The sequence below is a fragment of the Varroa destructor genome, unplaced genomic scaffold (genome assembly GCF_002443255.2).
Source record: "Varroa destructor unplaced genomic scaffold, Vdes_3.0 BEIS01000006.1, whole genome shotgun sequence".
NCBI lineage: Eukaryota > Metazoa > Arthropoda > Arachnida > Mesostigmata > Varroidae > Varroa > Varroa destructor.
Window position 1 is genome coordinate 20,294,828 of NW_019211459.1, and position 11,079 is coordinate 20,305,906.

Here is an 11,079-nt window from a genome sequence, read left to right on the forward strand (position 1 = left end):
TTTCTTTTTTCTTTATTTTTTCGGCAAACAAACGCCGTAATCTAATAATATTAATGAGCCTACGTGGTAATATTATAAATGCTTAGGTGTATAATGAATCGACTGGTTAACCTTCGATCTACATGCGATTGATGTCCCAATGTACTACATCTGAAAGCATGCTTCCTGCGACTCTACAGCCACGTGACCAGCACGTCAAGGGCGATAAACTGATATGATGGCCTTCATGAAAAACGCTTACGGATTGGAACGTTCTTCGCGCAGACCTGTATCACTAACCAGTAGAAACACATTTCAACAGGTGTTTGCTATATATTGAACAGTGGATTTAGTATTATACTTAAAGCATTCAGGTGGGAAGGGGGGACTAGCTTTACTCCATGTATTCAAGCAATTCTAATTACTTGGTACGTTTTTCAAACGGTTCGAAGATCAACCAAGATTTTTTTATCCGATTTTATTGCGAGTTGAGTTACATCTGTAATGAAATTCAGACTGGAGTCCTGACTTAGTCTTTATATCAGACTTACGCATATTAGACAAGCATATCGTTGGACGGCTCTCTGAGAATATGCCGCCGATACAACTTTGGAGATCATGCCAGTGCTTTTTCGTGCATCGAGCGGAGCAAAGTGACTATCGTACGTAGCTGCTTCCTTTAACATGCTCCATAGGCAAATATGTCTGGCCATTTTATTTAAATTAAATAAACGTTGAAAAGCGTGCCGTTAAACACAGGGTTACCGTAGATATATCTATGACGAATGACCTTATCAAGCCGTCCCAAAGCGCTATTTAATGAAGGATCAGATCTGATTCAAGAAGCAAGAAAGAGACAATGGCGCAACCTCCGTTCACCATACAGAGACCCGATATCGTTCAGTGTAACGGCGTACCACGTTCTAACATTTACTCAAGTGAATTGTAATTTTTGTTTCGTTGGCAGTTTTATTACATAGACTTCTATAAGAAGTATTTATTATTAATAACTTTCTGGGTGACTTCTTCCGCTATTTGCCCCAACACAAAGAATACTGCTGTTAACAATTTTTTTGAGGGGTGGGGGGAGGGGGAGAGCTACATTGTGACGGTTTGTCAGGCGTTGAATATAGAAATAGATGTGTCGGCGAAGAGTTGGCGATCGTTAGAAGAAACGGTGCAGACAGCTAGGAATGACGAAAAAGCCAAAGAAATTTATAGAAGAAACGTTGCATTCTTTCAAGACTGAGTATTCCCTGTCCAGTATGCTGTCTGCTACTGGACCATAGCTGCTACATACCGCGCAAATAGGTGGTCATTAACATCACATGAATGTCTTTTCGAACGACTAGAGGTAGTCGAAATGTCTCGTCAAGCCATAACAATCATGGCACAAACTACAATCAAACTATCACCGGTCGCCATCACGATGATAGAGGAACAAAACAGAAATTCGCCTGTTCTCTATTGTACAACGAGCAGACGACCCGTTGGTTGTCACAGTGCAAAAGTCGCATTGCAAACTACCATAGCGGCCCAGATGCGTAAAATCTAACGCGGCTAATTTTCCTAATCTGATGCTTCGGTCCAGCCCGAGGGAGACCTAATCGTCAAGAGATGTATCTACATGGTCTCGGTTATGTCTGAACAACGACGACAAGGGGCAGCAACGATTTGCAGTGGATGAAGTCTTTGACGACGATAATAGGTGTTATCTAATCGAGCATTGTTAGTATATGTTCGAGCCTGCGTTCGGTACAACTTAGTGTTTAAATTCGATGTGCATGCGCTACGTGCCAGTTATCACCAAGTTGCCCAGAATATAGGAATAGAATAAAGCGGTCTTCGCCATTTAGAAGCGTAGTAGCTGCACGGAGAGTGGGTGGTCCGCTAAGCTTTGAAGCGTGATGACAGGGTCATGTGACGATAATGGCCAAACCCAGATCGAACTTACCATTTACCACAGAATGGGTTGTTTTCGCTAACCCAGTATATCTTACTAACGTATGTCAATGGATGTCAAGTACCTGCTTGGCTTTCTTGGTTTGCATATACCATATTTCTCTTAGTATTACTATTATAATTTATATACTTAACTGTAGAACACAAGGCAACATCAAAAACAACTATCCCACGGAAAAGAAAAGGGTAACTAGATTTAGTAATAAAATGAATATGGCTGGCGAACTAGATAGAGCCGTTCCGTAGAAATAGTCGGTGATTTATACACACAGACACACGCAGATACATATATATTGTAGATTCAGAAAGGAGCAAATGGGCCAGTGTTAGGCCAAGCTTGGGAATACCTGAACTTGCAGTGTGCAAGTAGATAATAGCGTGTTTCAATTTTACGTTGTCTCGGTGCATATGAACGTGGAAAAATTCTATATGAGGTTATATAGTCTAATAAGGACGAAGCAGGTCATATATTCCTATCGTTTTCTTCCCAAGCCTTCTTCTAATCTCTACACTGGATTTGAAGGCTTTGTCTGAAATAGCTGTTGCCTTTTAGCAGGGGCCAGGTTTGCCTATTCAGGCTTCATCCTATAAAAGCTTCTACTTATAAACACGTTAATTTTCGAGTATCTAACGCAAATCAGAGCGCTTGTGAGTTCGAAGCTTTTTCAGTTTAGGGAAAGATGAGTTGGAGTGGAAAGCTACGTTGAAAAAATAATTTCTTGGAGCTTCGGTTGTCTATTTGTGATTCAGTTCATAGACAGCTGATATACGTTTGATGACATAACATGAAAGGCTGCATGAGGTTCTCCAAAGGAAAGGCTTAACGGCGCCGCGGAACTAAGGGAGGAAGGACAATCTAAGATTGTCGTTTTAATCGTTCGCTTACAGATACGATTATCATAACGTGTACAAGTAATAGGAAAAAAAGGTCCCATAATGACACCTAGATAATAACAGTGCATATATTGACGATGGCAATGTCGGCCAGCATTAACGCTTGTCTACGGTCATACGATTAGCAATTATCAAGCGTCAGTGAGCCGACCACAGTACATCTACGACAACTGAGACTTGAAGAAGTAGATGAAAAGATAGCAGCAATTTTTCGGGCGGACGACATTTGAAAACGATCGAACAGGACGAACCTCGTAAGGCTCATGGGATATCCCATTTGCCCGGCCCCGGCCTAAACAAGGAGTAAGCAAGTGTATGTCAGCTAAAAATTACGCTTTACACAAGTATGAAAGCGTCAAACACAAAGCTGTGCCCCGTGTATGTATTACGGGCGGTAACATTGAGCACTATGCGCAAAGCCATGTGATCAAGCGTAACTGAATCAATGTATATCTCTTGATTGAAGGCAACAAACATTTGCGACAAAATAGCAGTGACGACGTTGTGGCCACTAGCTAAGCGTCGCGTAGGAGGGGCAGAGGTTGTTGCTTTCGCCACAAAAAAACTTAATGCTAAATTCTCCAGCAAGCCTAACAAACAACAAGCGACACCGCAACAACATTTGCCTTAATCTAAGTTCAGCTTCGTATTGTAACACAAATAATGACGTCGTCGTTTTGTTACGTAATAATCAATCGTTAGGCGCGGAAGCGAGCCGACGACTGAAGGCCACGACGACAACAACAATAACACAACAGATACAACAAATAGACAGTGAGAGAGAGAGAGAGAGAGAGAGAGAGAGAGAGAGAGAGAGAGGTCGCGTGAATTGTACTGAAAAAGAACTGAAGCATTTTAGGTAAAGGGTAGCATTTTGGTTAAGCGAGCGACCGGAGAAGCGAGTTAAGCGAGAGGCAGAAACGAATGGCGTAAATTTCATTAGCTATAACGTAATACCAATACTAACAATGCAAGTAATAACGATATTAACAAAAACAATAATCTGAAACCGCGAAGGCAGCGGGGTACAGCCAGATTCACTACGTACACCCAGATTGATTCAATCAGAAGCTCTGAGTAAATGGAAGAGTGTGATTATGATGATAATCGAGAAAATATGGTGTAATAGAATTTAAAATCTATAAGAAGAATATGATGATCGTAATAATGAAGATAATATAAATAGTGATAAATGAAATTCTCGCAACATTAATTAAAACCCAATAATACCTATAACAATAATTACTATGAGAGTAATAATTATAAAAATAGTAATTACACCGTTATATATTTAATAATAGCAGTAATAATTAGGGATCTACGGAGTGATGATGTGGCAAGCTTGTCTAGCCAATATAATTGTTCGTTTTGTGTGGCGGAAGATCATCACCTGAGCGGGGTATTCGCAGCAACTATGCGAGTACAGCTTTTGCTGACTAGTCTTATAGGCTGAATAGTAAGTAATACTAATGATGTAGGATGCGGCAGTCTGTGGCGCTAATGGACCCGATGACCGTACTCTGTGTTCATGTTGAAAGGTAAATGATGTCATTGAAGACGACCCAAGCAGCGACTGACGAGGTTAGCGTGTAGTATCCTCGAAATAGTCGAGGTTAATTGAACATCAATTATACAAATGATGCTGGCTAACATGATTTATTATCCGGAGCGATTTGCTTATGCCAAACGGACGAACTTCCGTCCTTTGGAGGACTCCGTGTTATCCTTAAGGGACATCGCGCCCACGACCTGCCTTCTGCTCGACTGTACAACACACTTCCCAACCTGACAAATAAAAAAAAAAGAAAGCCCAGCAAAAAGAGTTATCATGATATCATACCTCAATTGGCTTAAGACACAGATCGCCTAGAATGGAAGTGTTTAAGGTTGAAATTTTAGGATCTGAAGGTCTTTTCCGCTAAGGGGAGAAATGTTTGAGATTCAAACGGTGTTACTCTCCGACTTTATTGACGTGAAAACCCCTGAAACGTTTTGACAAATAAGGTTAAGCATTGGTGTAGATTACATTATACAGCAAGGGAGCGGAACAGGATGGGAGGGCAAACCGACTGGCCATTATGAAGGGGGCAATTAATTATGTGCGATTTTTCGCCGCATTCGTGTGCTGCACTTTCGGGCAGAATTTGACAGGTCCAATCGAACGCGAGGTCCGAAGAAGCGGATGTGACCGTGCGCGTTATAGACATAGTTACGAAGCGTTTAAGCGGCTCTCCCGGATTACTGTATATTCCGTTCACCGATTAGGCAACTGTTATTTGGGAATTATATCGTTTACGGTTGTTGTTTCCTTGGTGTGGTGATGCAACCTTGAAACTCTGCTATGGCGGAGACATTATCTACGCGAACGAAAAGTCATGAGTATACATTACATAATTATTATATGTAATCAATATAGAACAGGCCAAGTGTGGCTTGTCGAATAGGAAAACACAATAAAACGGTAAGGAGGCATAATGAGAGTTTAATATATCTACATAGATACATACATGCATACATACATACATACATACATACATTCATACATACATACATACATACATACATACTAGGACAAGGCAGGCTTGCATGCAAGCAGGCAAACGGGAGAATAACAATGATTATGATAATACTAACAAGTATAACAAGCTGAAGGCAGAAGCTAAGGATCTTGATTGATGAGACAAAATATAATGGCTAGAGGATATGAAATAATTTGGAATTGAATGAAAAAAGCTTTACACTCAGAGGCACCATAATTATAACATTACTAATTTCTATAAACCGCAAGGAACGCATTTATACGACGACGATGATGACGTAAGAGTAATAGTCAGTATAATGGAACTGCCGGCTGATCGATGGATAACAATAATACTGCGGATTCAAGTGATGCCCCTGATTGATTGATAGATAATAATTATGTCAACTACATATAATGTACTATCCATACTCACTACGTGCATACTATATAGTAACAAGAGAAAACTATTATAATTACTATTAAGACACGTAGAATAAGACATAGAGAACGACACCAATATACAGTAATTACATAATCGCGTTCAATTCCTAGCAGCAGCAGCAGCAGCAGCAGCAACGATAACAATAACAAGAACAATAATAGCAGCAGCAGCAGCAGCAATGACAACAATAAACACAGCAACAAATTGATTGGTTCGCCCGCTGAGTTCGAATCGGCCTTCGATATTCGACGTTGTGGCGATGTTCTGTAGTTCGAGGCAGCATAGGCCGATACTTACGAACTTCAAAACGGGCCTCAAGAGTCAGTGACGACCCGCAAGAATATATATAATAAGGATAGACAACAAAATGGAAAACAACTAAAGAAGCCAGGCAATTTAGTCGAACAAATACTGCTAACAAATATTAGCAAGCCCAACAAGGGGTATCTAGCTAGCTATTGACGGACGATCAAGCATCGCGGTAGCTAGTGCCACCCTCACGACACATGCAGCTATTTGTTTGGCTTTACATTTACATACGTTTCTCTGTGAAGTAATGCGCGTCTTTGATCAGGGGCTTGCAATGGCACCTTGCCACTTCTAACAACATATATTGAGCGCTATGTTATCAATAGTAAAACAGGTCGTTTAGTTGTTAGTGTTTAAGAACCAACGCGGATAATTGCAATCGAAATGAAGTCCTGGTCGATCAGCTGCAGCCACTAGGCCAAAACAGGTACGAGCAGACTCTTCATTTATTGCTGCACGAATGAATCCTACGAATAACATAATGATGATAATCATAGAAATGATAAAATATATTACCAGCAATGGGGCATGATGACAGATGACAGATCTGTCGACATTGTTTTATCAATAGAGCCGATTTACCAGTAGAACTTTCAAAATAGATTAGGAATCATAGATAAAGTAAAACAAATGACGTGTTCATAAGCACGCGGACACCCACGCGTAAATCTTTTGCAGTTGCGAAATATTTTCTGGGGAATTATAGTCGCATCGCAGTGTAAAAGGATAATGGCTACACTTAGCAATAATCCAACATGGCGGTACGTTGATTTCTATAAGTAAAATCTCAAGTTCGCAGCCAGTACGGACTATGAGTAGCGAAGAAAGGATATCTTTTTGGATCGAATAACTGCAGTTTGTATTATATCAGAATATTAGGTTAAAATGATGCCAGACACCAGCAGAGGAAAGCCTTTGTTTCTCAGTCCGATACAAACATGTTCGTTGAGTTATACCAACATTTGCTTATATGAGAGTGATTTTCAAAAGGGCAGCAGAACAGTCAGTGGTATTCTAATGCTTACGAAGAACTAGTACCATTCCGACCTATGGGCCGTCTTGGAACGGTCATACACTTCCCTTCTATCGATCTCTTTTACCTTCTTCAGAGTCAATCAAGTACGTTGGTAATAACTAAATGACAAACATGACTAAGATAGATTCTTGAATTTTTTCTTCGATTTGTCATCGTGTGCCATGTCGACAGCCGAATAAACATCACACATCTACAAACACACAAACATGCCGTTGTTTACATGCTTTATTTAGAACGTTAACGACAGATACAGACAATGAACTAATTGCAAGTATAGGTTGCGAGTTAGGCGGAAATTTTGACACTAACGATACTAGCGAAGGCGAAAGAGTCGGCGCTTTTGTACCGTACACTTTCCGAACAGCGTCGCGTTACGCGGCCGACTTCTGACAGCGGACGGGTCGGAAGAGATCAGGCAACTGCCGATTTATGACGCAGCTGAAGAAAACGCAACACGAACTTTACTTTTAGTAGTGAAAAACCTCCTACGGATCTTCCCAGCGAGACGCTACTCTCTTTAAATGGTCGTCTTGTTATTTCATTTGAAAACACATTGACATCTATGTATAATTATTTCGCCTGCGCGTATGTGTGTGTGTGTGTGTGTGTGCTACATAAAAGGGAAAACTCATTATTTCTGTCTGTCTCTGTCCGGTGTTCTGTTGAGTCGTTCTTATCTCCCTCATTGTCAGCCTCACCTACGCCTTGCCGAGGCTCTTTTGCGCCTTAAAACCTAGACCGATTTCTGCTTCCCATGTTGGTCCTTCGAATTCGAATCGACGTTATTGTGAGCAGTTACACTACTGCCTTCTTCACTGTCTGAACGCTGCCACATTGATTGTACAACAGTGAAATGCTTGCCTGATCGAATTCAATTTTTCCGCCTGTCTAACTTGACCCACAAGCTCGTCGACGAGGGATAATTAACGCCATTCTTGCTACATACGATGTTCGTACTATAGGAAATCCGCCAGACAAACAGATACACACAGACACAGCCCACAGCCCGTGACCGCTGTCCTCGCAGCTCTCGACGTTATGTACCCGCTTCCAGAGTTCGGTGTTGTCAGATCTTCGTTGTCTAAATGTGATGATCCTTGTCGAGACTGTCTCTCTCCCCTGAAACGTACCTGAAAACGAAACTTACTAATTTAGCAAGCACGAAATAAAGCTGGATTGATGGGAGCGGTCTACATATAAACCCGCCCCCGGAGCGCTGTGTCGTCAAGAACGAATGAATGCATTAAAGGATGGGACTAGAATAAGGTGGAGCGGCAATTATGGCAACTTGGAAAATGGATGCTGATGATAATGATTGTAATGATTACGGGGGCAACGATGAGACCGAATTGAATAGAGAACGTGAGCGTCTTCAAAGAGAACCTAGAGCAACAGAAATGTAAGGAAGGGATTCGGGAGCATACGGGCGCCTCAATCGGAGCAACTAGTTCAATCATGGTGTATAATGGTGATCATACCGTCAAGATTGGTCACGGAGAGAAGTGCGTAGGTGGCGCAATAGCTAGAAAACGTGCGTTGCAATTAATATGTACATGACATACAGCCGAAATGAAATGAATGAAGAGACCATCAACAAGAGCTAGCAAGTGAAATTAGTCGAAATCTGTCGTTGGCTCAATTATTTTCTCCTATACTAACTAAGTAGAGTTAATAGACGAAGCGCTAAAATTCCCGGTCAGTTCCAATTGGATAACGCGAGATGGTTCTTAATATCGTCGTGGCTTGACGAGAAAATGGTAATATGAAACAATCATGCCCAGCCCACTTTGGTACGCCGAGGACTGCTCTATCGATTACTGTAAAGCAATGGCACCTGTTTTATTTCAATTATATACTTAAATCCTTGGAAGCTGAACTGAAAACTATTTACTATTGACAGTCCACTTGCTACAACACTTTGGAACAGATATATCAGTTAGTATGAGAAACTGATGTAAACCAACATAGAAATCACAGCTATGTTCGCAGTTAAGGTTCGACGCAAGGCCACGGTATGATGGCGGATAAAGTAGCGGATGTGAGAAATCTAAGTGCTATATAAATTTACCTTATTGGCAGTTTCGAGAATAGATCAAACAGTGATGGAGTCCTTTGCCGAGGCGCCCGTGGTAGGCAGGGTCTCCGGAAAAATGGAAGTGTACCACGGAAGTACATTGCAAACGGGATAGGAGCTTTGAGAGGAATCGCTGGATTGACGGCCCTAATACCGGAACGAAATAAAGCTGTAGCTATTAAAGTAAACGTGACCCTACTTGTGCTTTTTGTTCTTATTTACGCTTGAGTCCGTAGACGGTACGAACTTAGCGAAGACAACATGTTATAGCAGTACGGAATCGATTAATCTTCGTATTCGTTTATGTTGTTAGAAAATCCAAATGGGCTTTGCTTCAGCTGCTTAATTAATCGACACACCCAAGTCACTGATGTATGCGTCGTTTTATGCCAATCTAAATAATTGGATATCAGAAGAAGTCATGTAAAGTCTTATTTTAATCTAGGAATGATTCTGTCTTCCTATTTTCAGCAACTGATCGGCCTCTGGCGCCGTTAGGGGGCGATCTCCTAGCTAGAAGGGCAAAAGCCTGCGGCTGTATTTAAGACCGAACTGTACATAAGTAGGCATCACAATTACATTACATTACTACTATGTTTATATGTGGCTTTGGTTAGAGTTAACTGTGCGCTTGGTGTTATCATTTATGGGTTAGGGATTTTTTTTTACTAAGAAAGCACTAGGTTTCGGATAGAATGAAACCGCATTGGATACAGGTCTGCCACCTGATGCGTGCCGAAACAACCAGTCTAAAAGCAATACACCGTTGGCTTACACTATTGATTTACCCTGTCTTTTTTCCAACGTTTAGCCAAACACAAGTATTGTTCATCTCTCTCTTTGCTTTTATACTCAGTTCGGTTCAGAGTTGACACGATCAACACTCAGACAGGGTCGATGCTATCCATATGTCGAGCTCAGACCTGTGCTCAGACAATGTAATGACTTCAGCAAAAGCGCTTTCAAAGTTTTGTGTCCTTCCATCATGTTCGTAACTAGCCATGTTGCTATTGCTCCTGCTTTTCCATCGCGTGTGATTTTGAACGCATGTCTTGATTTCGCTGACAGATACCTTTTCCCCAAATGATACAACAATATAACAGTGAAAATAGGGAACATTATAACAATAGATATGTGAAAGACGATGGCATATTATTGACAATTTAGATGTATATAGGCTATATGTTGTTCTGGCATCTGTTATTTGCATCAGACTTCAGTCGGACGGTCATTTCGTAATAGCTTAGCTCTCGTACAAAAAACGTTTATTGGTTTCTGTGACTGGTTCGTCACTGTGGTGGTCGATTTATTATTGTTATGTATTAGGTTAGCTCGATTTTCTAACAACCAAATGACTAGGATAAACGATGGCACAGCCCATTAATGGTAACGTCCTTCGCATTAACGCAACACGTACACGCACTTCAAACAGCCCATTGCATATGGTAACCTTAACGACGAACGATTTTATCGTTCATCCCTACGATAGTTGCTACGGTCGCTGATCTCGAGCTAGCACAGATCCACATAACTTCACTTCGTCTAGCAACTGAAAAGAATCTATATATATATATGTATAATGACGACATTTACTATTTATCGTTGAATTTTTATTATCGAGCAAGTTCGGCCGACCTACCACCGCCGGCTCTATCATTTTCTTCGGCATTACACAACATCGACGATCAGGCAAGAGCCGGTATATAGAGCAGTGGGAACTGAAACAGTTGGTGGCTTAGGTTCGAATCCGAGCGACGGTACAATTTGTTTCGTCGTAACTGTCCGAAGCAATGCAATGAAGTACCGGACGTAGAATATGACAAAGATATCAGCGCGCTGGCACTACGAACCTGAATGGAAAT